This window comes from Dasypus novemcinctus, chromosome 24 (genome assembly GCF_030445035.2).
Source record: "Dasypus novemcinctus isolate mDasNov1 chromosome 24, mDasNov1.1.hap2, whole genome shotgun sequence".
Taxonomy (NCBI): domain Eukaryota; kingdom Metazoa; phylum Chordata; class Mammalia; order Cingulata; family Dasypodidae; genus Dasypus; species Dasypus novemcinctus.
In genome coordinates this window covers 21,484,498-21,494,436 of record NC_080696.1, presented here as the reverse complement: position 1 = coordinate 21,494,436, position 9,939 = coordinate 21,484,498, and the positions used below count along the sequence as shown (strand labels likewise).

Below are 9,939 nucleotides of genomic sequence, written 5' to 3'. Positions count from 1 at the left end.
CAATACTTGGTTGCTCCTGCACTCTGGTACTTACCATCACTTTCAGCAGCAGGAGGAGAGATAAGCTCTATTTCAAGCCATTAATATGGAGCTTGATGAATTATGAGGTTGCAGGAATTGACATGTGTGATTTTCAAAACACACCAGAAAGCTCAGAGAGCAGAGAACCACCCGCCTGCCTTCTGCTATTACCCAGGCTTCTTCTCCCTGTGATCAGATCAAGACGTTGAGAGGCACTGCTGGGGCAGCCATGTGGTGGTGACAGGAGCTCAGTCCAGATGCCCAGGCCCCTCACCCTCTTGCCCTCTGCCCATTCCCCAGCTCACCTCAGCCTAAGGCTACTCTGCAGCCACATTTGCTTCCTTTGGGCACCACCAGCCCCAGTGCTGCCTGGAGGTGGCTGCTCTCAGAGATGATGGCCCAAGTAGCAATGTCTACCCTGCCTGTTGAAGATGAAGAGTGTTCAGAGAGTAGGATGGTGGTGACGTTCCCCATGTCTGCTCTTGAGTCGATGTGTAAACAACTGGCCAAGTGCAAGGCAGAAGCGGCCTGCATAGTAGTGTATGAAACAGACGTGTTTGTTGTTGGAACCAAGAAAGAATGTGCTTTTGTAGATACTAGGAAGGATTTTCAGAAAAATTTCATAAAATATAGTGTTGAAAAGGAGGAAATGGCTGCAGAGAGGTATAAAATGAAACTTACAACCCAAACAAATCGAGTGAGTGTCAATGCTGTGGAAATTGACACACTTAGAAAAACAATTATTTCTGCTTTTGCTATGGAAAAGCTTTAGACAAATCTCATGTTCCATATGAGACGATGTTAAGAGACCAGTTGGCCAATGAGCCCTTGATACTAATGACTATGCTTGTAAGCCTGTGCATCTGAAATAAGAACAAGGCCTAGAGCTGCAGGGTACCTAAGAGTTACTTCCTGAGAGCCACTGTGTTGCTCAGATGTAGCCAGTCTCGAAGCCAAACTCAGCATGTAAATGCGTTGCCTTCCCCCCAGTGTGGGACATGACTCCCGGGGATGAGCCTCCCTGGCACCGAGGGATTATTACCAAGTACCAGCTGATGATGTAACTAGAAAATGACCTTAAATAAAAGGGTCAGCTCGGACCAGCAGAATATCTCAGTCTACATAAAATACCAGGAGTTAAAAATGCTTTTTGACCTGAATAAAAGGGGATATGGAAAGGACAAATGAGTTTATATGGCTATGAGTCTCCAAAAAGAGCCAGGACATTATCAGAGGGGACACCCTTATGCACACCTTAGCAGAGTCCCAGAGACAGATAAAGTAGATATAACCCCAGGTATTGGTTCTTGTGAGGGCTACAGAGACCCACAGGTTCTATGGTCATGGCAGATGGACTTCAGCACCATGTCAATTGGCCCTATTTTGGAGTTTGTGTTTCTGTGTGATGGAGCCGGACTTGGATGTGATCTTTGTCCACAAGCCTCTCCTGTTACTTTTACCGGATCTGTAGTTGGTGCTGAGGTTTAGTGTATACCCAGGGGACCTGAATCTCTGGACTGACCATGTGATAGCCAGGCCCTGAGCCTCAACAGACTTGCAACTCCTACACTATGGTTTATTGGACTCACTCCACTCAGCTAACATGGGGTTGAAGAAGGTCAACCACCACACCAGGGAGCCAAGAGTGCTTACAACTGAAAGCAGGAGGATTGCATCCAGCATTCCATGTGGAATCTAAGCCTCTCTTGATATAGATGTGGAGTGGACACAACCATTCTAAGGTCCACAGGATGGAGGAATAGAGTATGGATTAGAGTGGACTTATGATATTCTATTCATGAACTATTGTGATTGGTAATTGAAGAACATGTGGCATTGGTGTGGAGAAAGTAGCCATGGTGGCTGCTGGGGGTAGGGAGTGGGAGGAAGAGATGTGATGTGGGGGCATTTTCGGGGGTTGGAGTTGTCCTGGGTGGTGCTGCAGGGACAGTTACCGGACATTGTATGTCCTCCCATGGCCCACTGGGTGGACTGTGGGAAAGTCTGGGCTATGATGTGTACCATTTGACCTTGAGGTGCAGCAGTGCTCAGAGATGTGTTCATCAAGTGCAATGAATGTCTCATGATGATGGAGGAGGTTGTTGTTATAGGGGGAGGAGTGGGGTGAGGGGGTTGGGGGTATATGGGGACCTCATATTTTTTTTATGGATGGAAGGAAGGAAGGAAGGAAGGAAAGAAGAAAGGAAGTAAGTAAGGAAGGACTAGTTGGCTGTAGTAGTTCAGGGACTTCCTGAAGGATTTGCTTTTAAATACCCTGAGAATTTTGATCTTGCAACCCTGAAATGGGTTCTGGAGAACAAAGCATGGATTTCATTTATCATTAAAAGACCTTTCCTAGGGCCAAAGAAGCACCTAGGTGGTTGTGTGCTGTGACAGATGGTAAAAAGTCAATACCGTCTCCACATGGAAGTTATGTGGAGTGAAACCTGAATCCATGGAAGATTCTGGCATTTCCCAAGAAATGGCAGCTGTGACAGTAAAGGAAGAATCAGAAGACCCTGATTACTATCAATACAACATTCAAGGAAACTATCATTCTTCAGAAGGCGATGAAAGAACAGAAATGGAAGCACCAATTGAAGATTCTACTCAGCATATCCCTTCAGAAACAAGTGAGGAGCCTGAAATTGAGGTGACTATTGAAGATGATGATTATTCAATACCTACCAAGAGACCAAAGACCAATGAGCTACCATAGCCCACAGTTACTGAACCTGCCAATGATGGAAAACAGAAAGTGAGGGAGTTCAACTTTGAGAAATGGAATGCTCAAATTACCAATCTAAATAAGCAAGTTGAAGAGTTATTTGAAAGAAAATCTGTTCAAGCTATAAAAGAGAAAGGTCCTATGATGATCCCATATCCCCTTTTCCAGTCACATGCTGAAGATCTTTATGTAGAAGTGAAGCAGGGTAGTAAGATAGGGAATTAATAATGGATTTGGAACCAGGCAAGAAGTCCACATGGACATCAATAACTCCAAGATGGCTGCTGGAAGACTTTCCCCAAGATTCTGCCACTCAGAAGAAGACTTCTTCCAAAAAACAGGAGAAGCCCCAGATATTCCGCAAGGATTTTATCATTGGGTCCTCCTGGGAGACTGATGGGAGATATAAGCAATCAGAACAGTAAACAGCTAGAACTTCTCCCCTGCAAAAGGGTGGGATAATTAACAATTCAAAAGGCAGACTCCAGGCCTTGTTCTTTTCTCTCTCTCTCTCTCTCTCATGCTCTCTTGCCTCTGGATCCATTCCTTCCCTCTGCACACTGCTTTTGCCTTTTTTCCTCTGCCATATGGCCATGAAAGTAAACCTGGACATTTATAACCTATGATGGGAAATTGTAGCCTATAAATCAACCTGCTTCATGACTTTTCATCCCCATCCTATCTACCTGGGATATTATTTTTTATCATTTCTCTTCCTTCCCTACCTGAACAAATTACTGGCCTAACTCACCCAATGTGATCTTGAAATTCATTTCTGCAACATATTCAAGAACCTAAATAAAATTCAGTAACAGAAGGACTTCCTGAAGGAATTCCTTTTAAATGGACATCACTTATGGAATTCCTTGCCTTGAGAGGATATTACTTGCAAAGGAAAGGATTCATTTTGTGATTAAGAAGCATGAACTTCTGAATTCAGTACATGAAGATTTACAACTTGATAAATCAGCTTCAGAAGTAAAGGAAGAGAGGTATGCTAGGATCACTAAATTAAGAAAGAGGATAGATCAGCTTTTCTGCAAAAAATCTGCTGCAGTTTTGGGGAGCACTGAAGCCAAAGCTGTACCTTACCAGAAATTTGAGGCATAGCCTAATGATTTCTGTGGAAAGCTACCAGAAAACATTGCTTTTAGAAGCCCCTCTTGGTATGGAATTCCAAGGCTGGAAAAAATCATTCAAGTAGGCAATTGAATTAAATTTATTGAAAGACCCCAGTACTTCTGACTCACAGTACAACTAAAGTTACTCAGCCAAGAACAAATATGCCAGTCAAAGAAGATTGGAATGTAAGAATTACCAAGCTACACAAACAAATGGAAGAGATTTTTAATTTGAAATTTGTTCAAGCTCTTAGATTCACAGAGGCAGTAAAAGTGTTTGAATTAAATCCCGAGTTCCTTTATGTAGACTTGCCAGAAAGAATTCCCTTTTGGAGCTTTACCTAGTTTGGAATTCCACGACTTGAAAGAATTGTGTGTGGGAGTAGTAAAATCAAGTTTGTTGTTAAAAAACCTAAACTAGTTGTTTTCTATTTGTCTCCTGAAATGGTTAGTAAAATAAACATTAATGCATTACAATCCCAGAAAAGACCACAAAGCCCTGGAAGCAATTCCTCCTGAAATTGAGGGTCACTGTAGAAGGTCCTAATAACAACAGTCCTCAATATCAGCTGTTCAAACCCCTACCCAGACTTCCTTCAAGCCTCAAGGAAGGGAGTTTTCCTTTGAGGCCTGCATGCCGGAATCACAAACCTAAAACAGAAAGTTGAAAATCTTTTTAATGAAAAATGGGTGAAGCTCTTGACCTTAAGCAAGCTGTGAAAGTACCATTTGTATTATTCAAATGTTTCTCAGAAGACTTTTATATGGAAGCCTTACATGAGCGCATGCCATTCTGAAGACCATTTATTTTTGGCATTCCAAGGCTAAAGAAGATACTCAGAAACAAAGATTAAATTCATCATTAAAAAGTCCAAAATGTTTGAGACAGCCATTAAGGAGAGCTTCTCCTCTAAGAGCCCAAGAAAAATAAATTCATCATCCAGTGTTAATACTACTGCATCAGGTGTCGAAAGGTCTTAACAGCACTCAGGTGTCAATTCCAGATAACGATAATGAGAGGTTGTCAAAAGTTGAAAAAGCTAGACAGCTAAGGGAACAAGTGAATGACCTCTTCAGTAGAAAATTTGGCAAAGCAACTGGTATGGATTTCCCTGTGAAAGTTCCCACAGGAAAATCACAATTAACCCTGGCTGTGTGGTGACTGATGGCATGTCCCCCCAGTAGTGTCATTCAAAGCCCCCAGTTATTTGGAAATCAACTCCATGAGAAGGATCTTAGAATCTACAGAGTTTTTCAAATTCATAATCAATAGGCCCTTGCCAGGCCTTGTGATTAATAACCAGGTGATAGATCAGAGTGAGTCAGAAGGCCCAGCAGTGATTCAAGAATCAGCTGAGTCAAATCAGTTGGAGGTTCTGGCAGCAGAAGAAATAAAGGAGACTATTGGAAGCTCTCAGATCAAGCAAGAACTAGACTCAACATGGTAGACCTCTTTGCTGCTATGCTTAAAGCATCAGTGGTTGAGAAGAGCTTTTCCAACCTCTTACTGCCCCAAGCTGTGTAATATGCCTGTATAAGAGAAATACCTTCTATACAAATTTTTCTTCTACTTTTAGATAGAAATGTCTACTTTTCCAGCAGTTTTGTGAATTGAATTAAAGAGTAAGTGGCTGTAGATTTGGAATAGCTGGTTTACTTTGGAATGTATTATAAGGATTTTACAGTAGTGCTGGAAAACAACAGGGAAAACAACAGGGAAAATGACAGGGATGAATCTCATCAGACTTTTTACATATTCAGCAGAGCCTTCTGTTATGGTGTTTATTTTCCAATTAAGTGAAGATATTCCTACTGGAATGTCTCAGTTTCTGCAGTGAAGAAAACACCTGTAATAGTTCAGTTCTTTAGATTTCTATTTGAAGAATCATTTAAATGATTTTGTACACAAATTTCCATAATAACTCAGTGAACAATTAGTACCTGTATATTTGACTAAACTTTTTTCTAAGCTTATCAATCCTGGTTATGTTTTTTTTATCATAATTTTTAAAAAATATGGACCATCTAAGAGTCAGTAAGAGGTCAGTATCTCAGTGTGTGGATTATAGGTGAATTCCAGAGAACCTTTTCCATTTTTACCTTTTGTCCAATAAAATGCATGGTGCATCAGAAGTTTAAGGTCAGGTATGAGTCTTTGGGCAAGCTAAATGACACTACAGCCTCACTATCATGTAACATATTGTAGCATAAAATTCTTTGAAACACTGTGCCATCTTGGATCAGGCTCAAGGGGGTTTCATTGTCCTCCTCATTTTAGAATTCTGCTTGTAACATTGAGGCTCCAGTCTGTGGTATAAGGGTTAAACCTGCTAATTATGCACCCTCTGATATCTTTGCCAGTTGAAGGAGAATCTTACATGTGTCAAGATTTCACAAACAGTAAGAGTTGTAAAATAGCACCTATATGAAAAGTCTAGAGTATTTGGTGGCATAGAGTTTTCATTAGCTATTCACAATATTCACAAAAGAGAATTATATTGCATGGTAGCAAAAGTAGGCATTTTTATGTGTTGCTTATATTTTGCCTCAAATTAAATTGTAGATATAGGGTAATAAAAAAAAATCCATGCCTTTCATACACTAAACAACCATGACAACAACAACAACAAACATACAACCTGAACTTAGTTTTCAATGCAATTTATGCTAAACTAAGTTATAGGGATAAGACATGACATATTGATGTGCAGAGCCCAGTCTGTGGATATTTATAGAGGTTGGCAGGGAGAAACTCCATATTCAAGGTACATCAGTAAGCTGTGAGATTATTTTCATAAGAGAGAGACCTATTTTTTCACTTCAGGGACAATGCCTAACACAAATCTCCTCCCAGGGGAGTACAAATCCTGAAACAAAATGGCTGGCGAAATGAGAACTGGAGCTTGAATATAACAGCAAAATGTCATCACATCATTCAATTTGGTGCCCATGGTATTTGCTTTTCTGCCCTCTATTTTCTGCTCCCATCAGCTCTAGGTCTTTATAGACTTCAGAAATCCATCTGAGCATTATACTTGTTAAATATATGTCCTGGAGACTTAAATCTTTGGTCCATTCATGTGCTAGTTGGACCCTGAATCTAAGCAGAGTTGCAATACCTACTCTCCAGTTCACTGGATTCACCCAGGACAACTAACAAGAAGATGATGGACAACACCCACCCCAAGGAACAGACAGTGTCTGCAACTGCAAGCAAGATCATTCCAGCCATTTGCCCCTTGGGATCTAAGTCCTTTCTTAATTAGAAACAGAGTGGCATAACCATCTCCAAATCCTCAAGACTGGGGAATGAACAATGGACAAAAGTAGACTTATTTTTATTCTATTATAGACATTATTATTTTAGCAACGGAAGAAATTTTTATCATTGATATAAAGGCAGTGGCCATCAGAGGTTCTGAGGGGAGGGAAAGGGAAGAATAGATATAATGTAGGGGCATTTTTTGGGACACTGGAGTCGTCCTGCATGACATCACAATGACAGATACAGACCAGTATATATTTTGTCATAACCTACAAAATTGTGTGGGACAGAGTGTAAAGTATAATATAAACTATAGTCCATGGTTAGTAGCAATGGACTCATCAATTGCAACAAATATACCACACTAATGAAGGATGTTATCAATGTGGGAAATGGTGGGAGGGGGAGGAGGTGGGTCATATGGGAATCCCCTATATTTTTTTTAAATTTTAAAAAATATTGAAATATATCACTCATACATAAACAATAAGTGTATAATAGTTGTGAACTTACAAACCAAACATATATAACATCAAACAAACATATATAACATCTCACCCTACCACCAATAACTTGTATTGTTTTTAAACTTTTTAACTAATGATTAAAGAGCATTGTTAAAATATTACTAATAAACAAAGGAGCTTTCCTAACCAATCCAATAGTTATTATCTTTATGTCATTTATATATGAACATATATAAACAATTAAGTGTATAGTGAAAGTTGTGAACTTACAAAGCAAACATGCATAACATCCTACAGGGGTCCCATACATCAACCCTCCACCAACACCTTGCATTGTCATGAGACATTTATTACAAACTATGAAAGAACACTGTCAAAATCTTACTACTAATCATAATCCTTATCTTAAATTTGGTGTGTTTTTTCCCCAACCCACCCTATTCTTATTTTTTTAATATATTTTTTATGACAGAAGTTGTAAACTTATAAAACAATTATGCACATGTTCAGAATTCCCAAACAATACCCCTCCATCAGCACAACACAATGTGGTGTGTCATTTGCTACAGATAAAATAATATCATCTGATTGTTACCATGTCCATAGTGTACATTTGGCTCAAAATTTTCCATACTGCCTCAGTATCAACACAGTACATCTTTTGCATAGATGCGAGAATATTATATTATTACTACTAACCACAGTCCATAGGTCCCTCCAGCTGTAGTTTTCCCATGCTTCTCCACATTCCCATCACCCTGCAGTAGTGATATACATTTGTTCTAGCTAGCAAAGGACACTCTTGCATCTGTACCATCAATCACAATTCTCACCCACCTCTTGGTTTACTGTGCTATCCAGTTCTTAGATTATTCTCAAGCCTTCTGTCAATTGGCATTCACATACATAGACTACTATTTTCAATCACATCCCCATTTATAAACTAGCTGTTACTCACTGTGTATTACCATCCACTCTATACATTTCCACAATTTTTATAGTAAAGCTAATTAAAACTTTTACATACATTAAACATCAGTAGTCCATTCAGTCCTTCTCTTATCTCATTTAAGAATCTACCACCTACCACCAGGTCTTGAAGATATTTTCCAATAATTTCTTCTAGAATTTTTATGGTTCTTGTTTTTAGTTTTAGTTTTTTTGATGCATTTTAAGTTAATTTTTGGATAAGGTGTGAGATAGGGGTCTTCTTTCCTTCTTTCAGCTATGGATGCCCAATTTTTTCAGCACCATTTGTTGAAAGGACTGTTCTGCCCGAGGTGTGTGAGTTTGACAGGCTAGTCAAAAATCAGTTGACCATACCTGTGAGTGTCTGTTTCTGAATGGTAAATTTGGTTCCATTGGTCTATTGTGTCTGTCTTTAGGCCGGTACCATGTTGTTTTTACCACTGTAGGTAAAGTCTGGAGATGAGGGTTCACTTTTCCTTTTTATGATGTTTGTAGCTATTCAGGACTCTTTACTCTTCCAAATAAATTTAATGATCATGTTTTCAATTTTTATTTAATGCTGGTGAATTTTTATCAGTTGCATTAAATCTGTATATCAATTTGAGTAGAATTGACATCTTACTGATATTTAGTCTTCCAATCCATGGGCATGGAAGGTTCTTCCAGTTATTTAGGGCTTTTTAAATTTGAGTTGCAGTTTTCTAAATATGAGTGCTTTACGTCATTGGTTAAGTTTATTCCTGACTCTTTGAGTTTTATCTGTCATATTATATTTTCACCACTCTTTTGACACTTTTAGTTACCTTTATTGGTATAATCTTCATTTCTAGACTCTCTTCCAGGCCTCTCTCTCCTGTCTTTTCTTGCCCCTTGTTCTAGCATACCCTTTAGTATTTCCTGAAATTTTGGTCTCTTGCTTAGAAATTCTCTCAGTTTCTGTATATCTGTGAATATTCTAATTTCGCCCTCATTTTTGAAAGACAGTCTTGCTGGATATAAGATTCTTGGCTGGAAGTTTTTCTCTTGTAGTATCTTAAATATATCAGACCACTGTCTTCTTGCCTCCATGGTTTCTGGTGAGAAATCAGCACTTAATCTTATTGGATATCCCCTATATGTTATGCATTGCTTTTCTCTTGCTGTTCTCAGAATTTTCTTTGTCTTTGGCATTTGACATTCTGATGAGTATGTGTCTTGGAGTTGTTCTATTTGGATTTTTTCAGATGGGAGTATGTTGTGCTTCTTGGACAGGGTTATCTCTGTCCTTCAATAGGGTTGGGAAATTTTCTACCATTACTTCTTTAAATATTCCTTCTGCCACTTTTCCATTCTCTTCTTCTGGGACACCTATGACATGTATGTTTGCAT

General features: G+C 39.2%; 1 pseudogene; it reads left to right on the top strand.

The window, feature by feature from the left end:
- Positions 1-415: 415 nt before the first annotated feature.
- On the top strand, positions 416-5,318 carry LOC101433150 (general transcription factor II-I repeat domain-containing protein 2B-like; annotated as a pseudogene).
- The last annotated feature ends 4,621 nt before the right edge of the window (positions 5,319-9,939 follow it).